General features: G+C 36.6%; 1 pseudogene; it reads right to left on the reverse strand.

Moving 5' to 3' along the window:
• Positions 1 to 4,399: 4,399 nt before the first annotated feature.
• Positions 4,400 to 15,595, reverse strand: part of LOC102867329 — a 36,329-nt pseudogene continuing 25,133 nt past the window's right edge.

Below are 15,595 nucleotides of genomic sequence, written 5' to 3' on the forward strand. Positions count from 1 at the left end.
ATAATATAAAAAATCTGTAGTAAGATTTTTGTAAATAAGGGGAAATTCTCATGATACAAACACATTTCCAAAATCTTCACTTTCTTATTTTAACCTGCCATATACGTCCTTAACACATGAGGTTGTGTACAGATAAGTTGGAGATTTGAGTCCACCCAGAAACATCTAATAAAGATCAAATAATATAAGGGAGTTCTGGTAGCCTAGTGGTAAGAAGCTGTGCTGCAATCTCAAAAGCACACAGCTAGAATTCTCCAGCTGTTCCTCAAGAGACGGATGCACAGTCTTTTCCCACGTGATTTAACTGCCTCTGAATATTGTCACCAAATATTTTGTTTTCAGGGAGTTTCTACTGCATTACTTGTGGGATTACCAAAAGTTGGTATTGCCTCCATGTGAAGTGGTCTGTTTGGGGTTTTAAAATGAATGGGATAGAACATAGAATGCTTTGTTAAAACTAGACGATTGAGATTCTGGAAATTATTGATGTTATTGATATTCTATACCTGGCATATTTTTAAAACTTTGCTCTTACTTTTAGTTTAACTTAAACTGTTCTTAAAATAAAATGTGCAAAGAGATAGAGGATAAAAAAGGGAAGAACTCACTTTGCATTTATGAAGCCAAAAGAATTTAAAAACAAACTCAAGCCTCAAGTTGCAATACTGAGAGATGCTATGGGCAAAATCTTGAACAATCCAGGAAGCATCAACAGAAGATGGAGGGAATACACAGAATATCCTGAGAAAAAAGAATTATGGGACATGATCGAATTTCAGCGAGTACCTCAAGAACAAGTCCATGGTAATGAAATATTAATTTCAAGCTTCCCTAAAGATACTGGCGAAAAATAAGGCTCTAGGAATCAATGGATTCTCAATTGACATATTTCTCCTAACAGGACCAGTCCTGGAAATTTGGAGGACAATTGCCTGGCTGAGTCATTGGAATAGATCTATATTTGTTCTCATTTCCAAGAAAGATGATCCAACAGAATGTTAAATTATTAAGCAATAACATTAAAATCACATGCAAGATAAATATTTCTGGATATAATCCAAAACTGGCTAGGCTAGGACAGTATATTGAAAGAACCACCAGAATTTCAAGCTGGTTTTAAAAGAGGCCACAACATCAGGGATATTATTGCTAATGTCAGATGAATCCTGACTGGAACCAGAGAATACCAGAAAAATGTCAGTTTGTGTTTTATTGATTATGCAAATATATTTGGCTACGTGAATAATTACAAATTATGACTAGCATTGAAAAGAATGGGACTCTTTGAACACATAATTGTGCTCATATGAAAGCTATACCTAGATCACGGAAGCTATTGCCCATACAAGAAGGGGAATATTAAATGGCTTAAAATCAGGAAAAGTATGCATCAGAGTTGTATCCTTTCTCTATACCTATTCAATCTGTATGTTGAGCAAATAATCCATGGAAACTGACTCTAAGAAAAGTAATGTGACAGCAGGATAGGAGGAAGACTTATCAACAATCTATATTATGATGACAACGCAATCTTGCTTACTGAAAATGAGGAGGACATTAAGTGCTTGGGGCAGAAGATCAAGGACGGCACCCTTCAGTATGGATTACATCTCAGCATCAAGAAAATAAAGGTCTTCACCACAGGAACAATAGTCAGCATTATGATAGGTGGCAAAAGCATAGAAGTTGTCGATTATTTCATCTTACATTGGTCAAAAATCAACATGCTTAGTACCAGGAGTCAGAAAATCAGGAGATAGAGTACCTTGAGCAGGTCTGGTGTCAGTACTTCTCCAAAATGCTGAAGTGAAATGATGTCACTTTGAAGACTAAGGTGTGCCTAATTTAGCCCATCATTTTCTCAATCATCTGCCATGCAGTAAAGAGCTTTGCAATGAACAAGGATTACAGAATAATTGATGTCTTTGAGTCGTGGTGTTGGAGAGGAGTACCAAATATCACGAAGACTGCAAAAAAACCAAACCTGTATGTTTTGGAGAAAGTATAGTTAGTGTATTCCTTAAAGGCAAAGCAGGCAAAGATTTGTCTTTCTGAAACAACACATCAACAGAGAATTGCCTGAAGAGTAGGCTGTATTTAGAAGAGGCCGTGGCACTTGAGATATTATAGCTAATGTCAAATGGATCTTGGCTGAAAGCAGAGAGTATCAGAGGAATGTCTATCTATGTTTTATTGACTATGCAAAGGCATTTGCCTGTGTGGATCACAACAAACTAAGGTTGTCTCTGAGAAGAATGGGAATCCCAGAACACTTGATCGTGCTTATGTGAAATCTATACTTGGAGCAGGAAGCAGTCATCAGAACAGAGCAAGGAAATCCTGCATGGTTCAAAATTGGGGAGGGTGTGTGTCAAAGATGTGCCCTATCTCCATATCTTCTAAATCTATATGCAGAACAGATTATCTGGGAGGCTGGGCTCAATGAGGATAAATGTGGCATCAGGATTGGAGGTAGACTCATCAACAATCTGTATTATGCAGATGACACCACCATACTTGCTGAAACTGAAGAGAACCTGAAGCACTTGCTGCAGAAGGTCAGGGACTCCAGGCTTCAATGTGGATTGAAGTTCAACATCAAGAAAACAAAGATTCTCACCACTGGGCCGACTGGCAGCATCATGATGGATGGTGAAGAGATTGAGATTGTGGACAGCTTCAGTTTGCTTGGCTCTAAAACCAACAGTCTTGGTACCAGCAGCCAGGAAATTAAAAGATGTATTGTGATGGGAAAGTCTGCTGTCAGAAACCTCTCCAAAGTATGGAGGAGCAATGATATAAGTCTGGAGACTGAGGCGCACCTGATACAGGCTATAGTCTTTGCAATTACTTGCTATGCATCAGAAAGCTGGACAATGATCAGAATTGATAGATGGAGAGTTGATGCCTTTGAGTTTTTGTGCTAGAGAAGAGTATTGAATATACCATGCACTGTTAAGGGAACAAACAACTTCATCCTGGAGAAGGTGAAGACTGGTTGCTCCTAGGAGGCAAGGATTCTGAAGATTCATCTGACATATTTGGACATGTTGCAAGGTGGGATAAGTCCTTGGAGAGGGATATCATGCTTGGGAAAGTGGAGGGAGAGCACAGGAAAGGAAGACCTTCTATGAGGTGGATTGATTCAGTCACCGGGGTAATGGGGATTGGTGTGTCAGAGACAATAAGATTGGCAAGGGATTGATCAGGGTTTAGGACTATTGTACATAGGGTCGCTATTAGTTACAGGCGACTCGACAGCACGTAACAACAACAACAACAACTTTGGACAGGTAGCTGGATGAGGTTATTCCTTGGAAAGGGATATTGTGCTTGGAAAGATGAAGAGTCAGTGAAGGAGAAGATCTCCAACAAGATAGATTGACATGATGATTTCAGTTATGTGTTCTAGTATGTAAGAGATTATGGTGATGGTGGTGATAGTGACATAGGATATGGTAGGGTTCATGTTAGCTGTTCAAAGGGTTGCTGTGAGTCATACTTGACTAACAACAAAAATAGTGTCCTTAGAAAATTATTTTCCTTCTTCCACAAATATACCTCTAGTATTACTTATTCTTTCAATGCTGTCTTCTGTCTGGCAACTTTCAATAAAGTATAGCTTAATCTCTATTAGCTCTTTCATAAAAAATAATTTTATACCTTTAATTTTTATAATATTCATATGCCAATATTTTAACAATAAAAGTACAAATTTGGTATTGCATAGTTGTTTAAAATACCAAGTACAAAAAGTATTAAATGTTATTGTTGTTGTGTATCATAGAGTGGGAGCCGACCCATAGCTGACCTCCAGCAAGTTTTCAGAGGCAGTTAATTGCAAGGGAGGAGATTGTCAATCCTACTCCCATGGGGCAGTTGATGGACTCACACTGTTTGCCTTTAGGATTGCAGCACAGCTTCTTGCCACTAGGCCACCATAGCTTTCTAGTTATTAAATTGACAAATAGGAATGACAATATAACAAAAGAATTTATATATTTGTCCAAATTGAATTGACCTCCTTTCCAAGGTGTAAAGCAAATTGAATGCTAGATCTTAATTCTTATATCATCAGTTTAATACTTTTTAGACACTGATGGATGTAATTATATTTACAGACTTTTTACTAAGTATGTGTATGTTGATCTGTACATGTTAGTTTTCCTTCAATTCTTGCAATACAGCCACTCAACATGTGCATTTCACATTGCATGAGCATGTGTGTTTCTTCAGAAACTTCAGTAGTGCATTTGACAAAGGTTTTGAAACAGAATTATGAGTTATAAATTAACATAGGTGTAATTTTGACAGTATGAAAAAATACCCCCAGGTATTTTTTTAAAAATTAATGTTAATAAACCAAACTGAATTTCTAGTAGTTCTATTTACTGACAATTCAGTTCAAATAAGCTTGGCATGTCACAGCTCCACACTTGCACACATTTCTGACCCGTTTTTTGGCTGGGCTTTGGTCAAAATAATCTGAAGATGTATATCCTGAACTTTTTATCTCATAATCAAAATGTAGGTCTTCTCTAGTACTGATGGCTCTTGTGGAAAACAATGCAATTTGAGGAAGATGCATATTGAGGTTCTCAATGAAAACAATGAACACTTGAAGATTTGGGTCACAACTGCGATTCACAAAATGAGGTATCTTTCCATATAGAGTCACATCCACTGTGAATGCATCAGATTCACAGACAAGTTTAAAGGGAAATGTGATTCCTTTGTTATTATACAACTGGCCCCATCTTGCAGCTTCTTCACTTGTAATTACTGTCTCTCCAACACTTTCCATGACAAAATTCATTCCTTCACAATTGTTTTTACATCCCAGCTACAGCCATTACCAGTTTGAAAGATGCAAAGGAAATACTATGTGCCCTTTTGTACAACTCTATTGGGACAATCAAGTCCACATTGACATCTTGAATTGCATTCATAGATGAGGGAACCAGCTGAATTTTAATTTGTTGACTTCTGTTATAAGCCAAAAGAACACCAGCTCCAGCGGGCCAACATTTCTCAACGAAACAATTTGATCATGCATAATCTAAGGTAACTTCATGAATAAGCTGATCCTAGAAGCTGGTTTGTATTCATTAATGTAGAAGAAGTCCAAAGTTGGGCCCTCTAAGTCAATAGAATTTTCACCAAATACCAATCCTTTGTGAATCTTTCTTTTGTTGAGTTTATCCTGCCATTTTGCAAAGATATACTTTGTTTGGTCTTCTCTCTTGAAATCTGTAGTCCTCTATATTTCTTTTGTTTATTTTCATGTGTGTGTAGATGTGGCATGACCAGGATCCTCAACCGTCTTCTCTATTTTCTGTAATGGTTTAGTGGTAAGTCCTTGACTTCATTCTTGTACTAGGTAAAGGTGATTTATTTTACATACATATTGAAATATTCCATTATTCTTTTTGTTTTTTATGGTTCTAGAAAAATATAAAGACATGATAATGGATATTCTGATTATTATATTCATGACACTTAACATTGCAGTTAGGTATCATGGAGTTGTCTAGGATTTATAGGTATTCGATGAACAATAGAGCTTAAACTTTCCCTGTATGTGTCATCCTCATGATCTTCAGCAATATTTTACTACTAATAATACTGTTTGATAGTTTCCACAATCTGTTGGATCACCTTTTTGGGAATGGGAAAAAATATGGATCTCTTCCAATTCATAGGCCAGACAGTTGTCCTCCAAATTTCCTGGCATAGACTGGTGAGCAACCCCAAGGCTGCATCTGTTAATAAAAACAAGTCAATTGATATTCCATCAATTCCTGGGGACTTATATTTTGCCAATTACTTCAGTGTACTGCTGAAGATAGCTCAAAAATGGCTAGAACAGTACATAGATAGAGAACTGTTAGACGTTCAAGCAGGATTTAGAAGAGGCCATAGTACTAGGGATATTATTCCTGACATCAGATGGATCCTGGGTAAAAGCAAAGAATACCAGAAGAATGTCTATTTGTGCTTTACTGACTATGCAAAGGTGTTTGGCTATATGGCTCATAAGAAATTGTGACTGACATTGAGAAGAATGGACATCCCAGAGCACTTAATTGTGGTCATGAGAAACCTATACCTAGACTAAGCGGCTGTTGCATGAACAGAACTGAGGAACACAGCATGGCTTAAAGTTAAGAAGGGAGTGTGTCAGGGTAACATTCTCTCTATACACCTATTCAATCTGTATGCCGAGCTAATAATTCAAGAAGCTGGTCTCTGTGAAGAAGAAGGTGGCTTCAGGATCAGTAACCTGTGTTGTGCAGACACAATCTTGCTTGCTGAAGGTGAAGAAGATTTTAAAGCACTTTTTACAGAAGATCAAGGAATATATCTTTTGTTATGAATTGCATCTGAATGTCAAGAAAACAATGATTCTTACCATTTGATTGGTAGGCAACATCATGATGAATGGAGAAGAGATTGAAATTGTCAACAATTTCATCTTACTTGGATCTACTTTAAATCCTTGGTACCAGCAGTCAGGAAATGAAATTCATTGCACTGGGAAAATATGCAGTTAGGGACCTCTCAAAATTATTGAGGAGTAATGATGTCAATTTGAGAACTAAGATGCATCTGGTTCAGGTCATGGTCTTTCTGATCACTTGCTATACAATAGAGAGCTGGACAGTGAATAGGGATGACAGAAGAAGAATTAATGCCTTTGAGTTGTGGCACTGCAAAGAATCACTGAACATCCAATGGACTGCCAAACAAACAATATGTCTTGGAGAAGGTGCAGTCAGGGTGCTTTTTGGAGGTAAAACTGATGAGGCTTTGCCTCACATACTTAAGGCATGTTGGTAGCAGCGATTGTTCCTTGGAGAGGGATATGATGCTGGGAAGGGTGGAAAATCAGTAGAGGTGAGAAAGACCAGGTGGAGTGACATGGTGACTGCCCTAATGGGCTCTTGCATGTCAGGAGTGTGAAGATGGCACAGGATAAGGTGGGGTTCAGATTCATGGATCATGGGGTCTTTATGAGTTGTACTTGACTTGCTGAAAACAGCAGCAACAACATGATCTTCACCATGCTTGAGTCCATTGTTACAGTCATTGTATCTGTCTCTTTAGTGAGGATCTCCTTCTCTTGCACTAAACCTCTGACTTTCCCAACATAATGTCTTTTTCGAAAGATTGGCTTCTCTTGACAACATACTCAAGTTTTGTGGAATAAAGTTTTACTATCTTTGCTCCTAAAGAATATGCTGGTTGCAATTTCTGAAAGAGAGACGTGTTTGTTCCTTTGACAGTTCATGCATGGGATATTCAATACTCTTCTTTAACACCACAATTCAAAAAAATCAATTCTTCAGTCTTCCTTATTATTCATTGTTTAACTTTTAAATGCATATGAAGTAGTTGAAATTATCATGGCTTAGAATAGACACAACTTAGTTTTTTTAATCTGATACCCCTTCTCTTTGGTATTTTAGAGAAGTCCTTGACAACAGATTTTCCCAATGAATGTACTGTCTTTTGACTTCTTAACTGATGCTGCCATGTGCCTTTTACTGCTGGAAAATTACGTAAGCAAATGCCTTGTTCAAATATTGTCGTTGTTGTTGTTGTTATGTACCATCTAGTCACTTGCAACTCATAGCGACCCTATGTCCAAGAGCTCTAAATGCTCTTCTATCCTGTGCCAACCTAGCCATCTCAAGTGCACTTATTCCCACCCCTCCAGTCACAGAATCGATCCCTCTCATCGAAGGTCTTCCTCTCCTTCGCCTCCCCTCCACTCTGCCAAACATGATGCCCCTCTCCAAGGACTAGTCCCTCCTTGCAACATGCCCAAAATATGTCAGACGAAGCTTCAGAATCCTTGACTCTGAAGAGCCTTCCGGCTTCACCCTCTCCAGGACAAACCCATTTGTTCTCGTAGCAGTCCATAGTATGTTCAACACTCTTCTCCAGCACCACAGCTCAAAGTCATCAGTTCTCTTTCTATCAACCCTATTTACTGTCCAACTCTCTGACCCTGGATCAGGTGCACCTTAGTCTCCTGTCTGATGTCATTGCTCTTCAGTACTCTTGAGAGGTCCCTCACAGCCGACTTTCCCAATGCAATTCATCTTTTGATTTCCTGGCTGCTGTTACCAAGAGTGTTGACTGTGGAGCCAAGTAAATTAAAACTGTTAACTATCTCAATCTCTTCACCATCCATACTGATGCTGCCAATTGGAGAATCTTTGTTTTTTTGATGTTGAGCTTCAGTCCATATAGGAGGCTGTAGTCCTTGATCTTCTGCAGTAAACGCTTCAGGTCCTCCTCAGTTTCAGCAAGCAGGGTTGTGTCATCTGCATAATGCAGGTTATTGATGATTCTTCCACCAACCCTGATGCCACATTCCTCTTCGTATAGCCCAGCGTCTCGGATGATCTGTTCTGCATACAGATTAAAAATGTATGGAGACAGAATACATCCTTGATGAACCCCCTTCTTGATTTTGAACCATGTAGTGTCTGTCTCCTTGCTCTGTTCTGACAACTGTCTCTTGGTCCAAGTATAAGTTTCACACTAGCACAATCAAATGTTCTGGGATTCCCATTCTTCTCAGAGTCAGCCACAGCTTGTTGTGATCCACATAGTCAAAATGAAATTTCACTGATGAGAAAAAGAAATAGAGCAAAACTAAATCTGGTTAGATTTTAGAAGGAAATCAAGTGAAAACATTACTTTCTTGAAAATGTGACATTTTATATTATAGTATTTATCATTTAATTTCCAATTACAATGAAAAGTTCTTTGTTCATGACATCACAAGTTATATAATATTCTTGCTAGAAAATATCTCTTAAATTCTATTATTTCTGATTAGTGTAATGCTTCAAAGAAAGTTATCTTTCTCAGTTATACTGATTTTTGCTTCTTTTTGTATTTAATATTAAATATGAAGCCAAGATTTATTTGTTTTTTTCTTGTTCTGGCCACTACCTTAATATTAGCATATAACTCAGGGACCCCAAATAACCCTCTATTATTTTCTTTTACTTTAATATTGTAAGCAATAAAGGATCCACTGTTTATACATTGATATCATCTATCACAAAGCTTATTTTCTCCAGGTATGTATGTCCTTTTGTTTGACGATCTAAGTATATTGTAAGAAAAATTTATTAAATATGATCCTTTTCCTACATAAACAACCTTTACTTTCTCAGCTTAGTAGACGATAGTACAAATAACTTATTCAAGTATTAGAATACTTTACTGTGGTTATCCGTGAACAAACACAAATAAATGCTCTCAAAATGAATATTGGAATGGAGAAGGAAATAGAAAGTGTTATTTCAAAGAGTAAAATATTAAATAAATTTAGACTCACTAAAATTTCAGTATAAATTTGCTGTTTAATCAGGCCTGGATTTATAGAAACTTCATACTGAGAGCTCATTTTTTCCCTTTTATTAAACAAATAGGTTATTTATATTAAAACTTAAGGTGTTCTAAAAATCGGAGTAGGGTTGAGGGACAATTTGCCATTTAACACTAAATTTATTCTGAGCTGCTTTCTTACTAGGGATAGGAAATCATGATAACAAAAAACATACAAAAATCACTTTAATCATAAAGTGTATAATATCAAGACTAGGTTGCTCATTGGAGGCAAGGATTCTGAAGCTTTGTCTGACATACGTTGGATATGCTACAAGGTGGGACCAGTTCTTGGAGAGGAATGTCATGCTTGGGAGGATGGAGGGACAGCACAAAACAGGAAATCTCTTGATGAGATAGATTGATTCTGTGACTGGGGTAATGTGTGTGGGTGTGTCAGAGAGAATAATATTAGCACAGGATATAGAAGAGTTTAGGGCTACTGTACTTAAGGTCAATACGAGTTGCAGGCAAATCAATGGCACATAACATTAAACAACAACCAAATAATTATTTTTAGGTTTTTGTGGTAGTGGTGATACGTGCCATTAATGCACCTTTGACTCAGAGACACTATGTGCAACAGCTCAGATCCCTGCTCTATCTCATCATCTCTCAGCCAATCCCATAATTCACAGACAATTTCATCATTCTGACAAAACTACCCTCATTACCCGAGTCACTGGATCAATCCATTTCATCCATGGTCTACCTCTCTTGTGCTGTCACTCCACCTTTCCAAAGCAACTTTCTGTGAGATGTAGCTTCAAAATCCTTGTGTCCAAGGAACAGCCAGGTTTCAGCCTCTCTAGGACAGACCCGTGTGTTCTTTTAGCTGTCTGTGGTATGTTTAATATTCTCTCCAGCAAGCCAACTCAAAGGCATTGATATCATAGGTTAAAATTTACAGACTGTAAAGAGAACTTCTTTTTGACTCAGTTAATACATACTTCATTTTTTATGCTATTTTTTTAATTGTCCTCTAGTTATTATTAACCCATCCACAATACCATACTCATTATGTCTTTTGTTCAACTGTAATGGAATTATCTATGAGTCAGTTATGCAGAGGAGAAGAACGAGAATCTCAGAACACTTAATTGTACTCATGCTAAACCTGTACTTGGACCAGGAAGCAGTTATCCGAACAGAACAAGGAGACAGTGCATGGTCCAAAATTAGGAAAGGAGTGCATAAGGGATGCATCTTATCTTCATACCTTTTCAATTTAGATGTGGAACAGATCATCCTGGAGGCTGGACTTTATAAGGAAAAACGTGGTATCAGGATTGGAGGAAGTCTCAAAACCAACCTGCATTATGTAGATGACACAATCTTACTTACTAAAACTGTGGAGGACTTGAAGCATTTGCTGCAAGTCAAGGACTGTAGTTTTCAATATAATTTCAAGATTAATATGAAGAAAACAAAAATTCTCACCATTGGCCCAATTAGCATCAGGTGAAGAAGAGAATGAAATTGCTAACAATTTCATTGTGCTTGGTTCCAAAATCAACATCTTGGCACCAGTAGTTAGGAAATAAAATGACAAATTGCATTAGGAAAGTATCTGTTGATGACTTCTGCAGAGTGACAAAGAGCTATAAGGTCAATCTAAAAACTAAGGTAAGCTTGATCTAAGTGATGATCTTCACAATTACTTGCCATGCATCAGAGACAATGCATGACAATGACTACGGATGATAGAAGAATAGATGCTTTTGAGTTTTGGTGCAGAAGAAGATTATTGAACATACTATGGACTGCCAAGAGGACAAACAGGTCTGTCCTGGAGAGTGTCCTGGAGAGTGAAAACAAGCTATTCCTCAGAGGTAAGGAGTTTGAAGTGTCACATACTTTGGGCCTGTTGCCAGGAGGGACCAGTTCTCAGAGAAGGACATCATGCTTGGAAGAGTGAGGGACAGTGCAGGAAAGGGAGACGATGTATGAGATGGATTTCACAGTAACTGAGATAATGGGGGTAGGTATGCTGGAGACAGTGAGATTCATTCAGGATAGGTCAGGGTTCAGAGTTATCATACATAGGGTCACTATGAGTGACAGACAACTTGACTACACATAACAACAACAAAAATAATAGCATCTTTCTTGCTGTTCATCGTTCTCAAGAAAGATGATCCAATATTATAGAAACTATATAAAAAGTCGTTAAAATAATATGCAAGCAAAATATTGCTAAAGATTATCCAAACAGAGATATATAAGTTCAGAGAAAGAGAACTACCAGAATTTCAAACTGGGTTTAGGAGAAACTGTGGGAACCAACAAAATAGAAGAGAGAGTTCTTCACATTGATCTGCTAGAACGAAAAGCAGAGTCAGAAAGGAAGTTAAAAGAAAGAAAACTCAAAAATAATGCAGGACAACCAATAGGAACAACATTAGTATAATTGGACTCCCAGAACAAGAAGAAGGGGGAAAAGTCACCAAGAAGTTTGTGGAAGAGTTACTAGAAGAAAACTTTCCAGGAATAATGAAAAAATGAAAGAAAAAAATATACATATACAGCTTATTGTGGCCAAATTTGCCAGAAGCAAGCACAAGGAGAAAATTCTGAAAGCAGCTAAGGTAAAGCAAAAAGTAACTTATAAGGGAGAGTAAATAAGATTAAGTGTCAATTTCTCAACAGAAACTATATGAGAAAGGAGACAGTGGAATGACATATATCGAATATTTAAAGAACACAACTGTCAACCAAAAATTAGCCAGCATAACTGTCCATAGAATATGACAGAATGATCAAAATATTCTCAGAAAAAATATAAAATGAGGGTGTTTATGTAAACAGAGCCACAGTTTCAGTAAACACTTAGGGGAGTCCTTTTTTTACAGAGATTCCACAGAAAGCAAGCTGGACCAAAGTTACCACTAACACCACCATAAATAACCCAACAAAATGATAGCAACAAAACCTTACCTCTCAATTATTACATTGATTGTGAATGACTAAAATAAAATGATGGGGAAAAAATATTCCAAGTGAACAAGCAACCAGAAAAAATCAGAAGTAGCAATATTCATCTTGGATAAAATAGATTTCAGCATAAAAACCACTACAAAGGACAAGGAAGTACACTATTTAATGCTAAAAGGATCAACAGAACAAGAGCACATAGGCATTATAAATATTTATGCGCCATATGACACAGTTGCAAATACATAAAGTAAATGTCAACAGAACTGAAAAAAGTAATGACACCACAATAATAATAGGAGACTTCAATACGTCATTCTCCAAGAAAAGATAGAATCAACATAAAAAGCTGAGTTTACTTACTTCTTCAAGATGTATGGAAGATTTTCCAGAATAGATCATATTTTAATCACAAAGCAATCATCAATTAAAAAAAACCAACAAACAAACCCATAGAAATTGTACAAAACATTTTCTCAGACTACAAAGCTACAAAACTAGAAATCAATACAAGAGGATAAAAGAGAAAAAAACAAAATAAAACCTACTTTTGTAATATGAACAACACCCCTCTTGAACATGATAATGTTCTTGTTGTTATGTGCCATCAAGTCATTTGCGACTCATAACAACCCTGTGTACAAGAGCCATAAACTCTGCCCTATCCTGTGCCAACCTCACTGTCCCTGCCACTTTCACTCCCCTTACCCCAATCACTGAATCGATCCATCTCATTGAGGGTCTTCTTCTCTTAAACTGTACCTCCACTCTCCCCAAAATGATGTTTCTCTCCAAGGACTGGTCCCTCCTTACAACATGGGTAATAGAAGAAATAAAAAGTAAAATAAATTTTTTTCTTAAAAAATGTTTCTAATAAAACTACAATGAAAACACTGTTTACCAAAACCTCTGGTAAAGAACCAAAGCAATACTAAATTTATAGGAATAAGCAACCATATCAAAAAATGAAAGAAAAAAATTGACTGTCTAACTCAGTATCTTCAGTAAGTTGAAAAAAAAAAACCAGCAAGAAAACCCATCAACCTCTGAAAGAAATTAAATTATAAAATTAGGGCAGAAATAAATAAAATACAAATCAGGAAAACAACTTAAACCAGAAACATTTTGTTCTCCAAAAAGGTCAATAAAATTGACACACCACTAGCAAAACTAACAAAGGAAAAGAAAGAAAAGACACAAATAATCTCAACAAAAAATGAAAAGGCAATGTCACAACAGAACTAACTGAATTGAAAAGGTTAACAATGGAATATTACAGAAAAACTATACTCAAGCAAATATGAAAATCTAGAGGAAATGGGTAATTACTTAGAAACTCACTGTCTACCCAATCTGACACAGACTGAAGCAGAACACCTGAACAAACCTGTCACAAAAAAAGAAATTTAACAATTTCCAAGCAAAAAAAAATATCTTGGACCAGATGGTTTTGCTAGTGAACATTATCAAACATTCAGAGAACTGCCATCAATTCTACATAAATTATTTCAGAAAATAGAAAAGGATGGAATTCTCCCAGATTCATTCTATGAAGCAAACATATCCTTGATACAAGTCAGACAAAAACACCACCAAAACAGAAAACTATAGACCATATCTCTCATGAATATAGATGCAAAAATCCCGAATAAAATCCTGGCCAATAGAATCCAACAGCACATAAACACGTAAATAAAAATATTTCACTATGACCAATTGGATTCATAATAGGTATGCAAGGATGGTTCAACATAAGCAAAACAATCAATGTAATTCAGAACATTAACAAGCAAATAACAAGAACCACATAATCTTATCAATTGAAGTAGAAAAGGCCTTTTACAAAATCCAACACACTTTATTGATTAAAACACTCAGCAAAACAGGAATAGAGGGGAATTTCTTCAATATAGTGAAAAGTATGTATGCAAAATCAAGAGCTGATGCCAGTTTCAATGGAAAGAGATTAAAGGCATTTCCTTTGAGTACAGGAAGTAGACATGAGTGCCCATTATCACCTCTCCCATTGAACGTTGCATTGGAAATCTTAGTGAGAGCAATAACACAAGAGAAGGAAATAAGAGGTATCCAAATTGGCAAAGAGGAGGTAAAACTAGCTCTATGTGAAAAACTCCTGGTCATAGTCAACGAATTCAGCAAAGTTATGGGCTACAAGATCAACATATAAATATTAATTGCCTTTTTTTACAGTGACAAAGAGAATACAGAAATGGAGCTTAAAAAAACCCCAATACACATCACAATAGCTAATCACAAAATTAAATACTTGGGAGCTAATCTAACCAGAGACACTAAAAGATCTATACAAAGAAAGACACAAAACATTACTACAGGAAACAAAATGAGACCTAGAGAAATGGAAGAATATGCTTATGGACAGGAAGCCTCAATATCATGAAAATTATAATTCTACCAAAGGCAATCTATAAGTTTGATGGAATCCTAAAACAGATACAAATGCTATTCTTCAAAGAGAAGAAAATGGCAATTTCCAATTTTATTTGGAATGGAAAGAAACCCTGAATAATTAAAGGAGTCTTGAAAAAGAGAAACAAGGTAGGAAGCATCATACTCCCTGAATTTAAATCATACTACGCAGCTGTGGTAATCAAGACAGTGTCATACTGACACAGGGACAGACACATAGATTAATGAAATAGAATTAAGAACCCAGAAGTCAGCTCATCTATCTACGTTCAACTGATTTTTGACAAAGAGATGAAATCAGTTAAGTGGGCAAATGATAGCCTTTTTAACAAATGGTGTTGGCAAAATTGGAATACCATCTGTAGACAACTCAAGCAAGACCCAAACCTCACACCATTAACAAAAAAAAAACACCAACAAAACACACCACCTCAAGGTGGATCAAAGACCTAGGAGTAAAACCAAAGACTACACACTTCTTTAGAGAAAACCTTGGAAGATCTACAGAAACCCTGATCCACAGTATGAACAGTCTTGCAAGTAATGAGAAACTTACAACCAGAAGAGAACCAAACAGTGAGTGGGACCTTTCAAGAATCAAATCCCTGTGAACATCAAAAAACTTGTCCAATGGCGTAAAAAAGAAAGCCACAGACTGGGGAAAATATATTTGGTAATGACATATCTGATACAGAACTCATACCTAAAATTTATAGAATACCCCAACACCTCAACAGCAAAGAGGTAGACAACCCAATCATACAATGGACACAGGATATCTAAAATTTATAGAATACTCCAG

Source organism: Elephantulus edwardii, unplaced genomic scaffold, assembly GCF_000299155.1.
Source record: "Elephantulus edwardii isolate Elephantulus edwardi_28Jun2011 unplaced genomic scaffold, EleEdw1.0 scaffold00128, whole genome shotgun sequence".
NCBI lineage: Eukaryota > Metazoa > Chordata > Mammalia > Macroscelidea > Macroscelididae > Elephantulus > Elephantulus edwardii.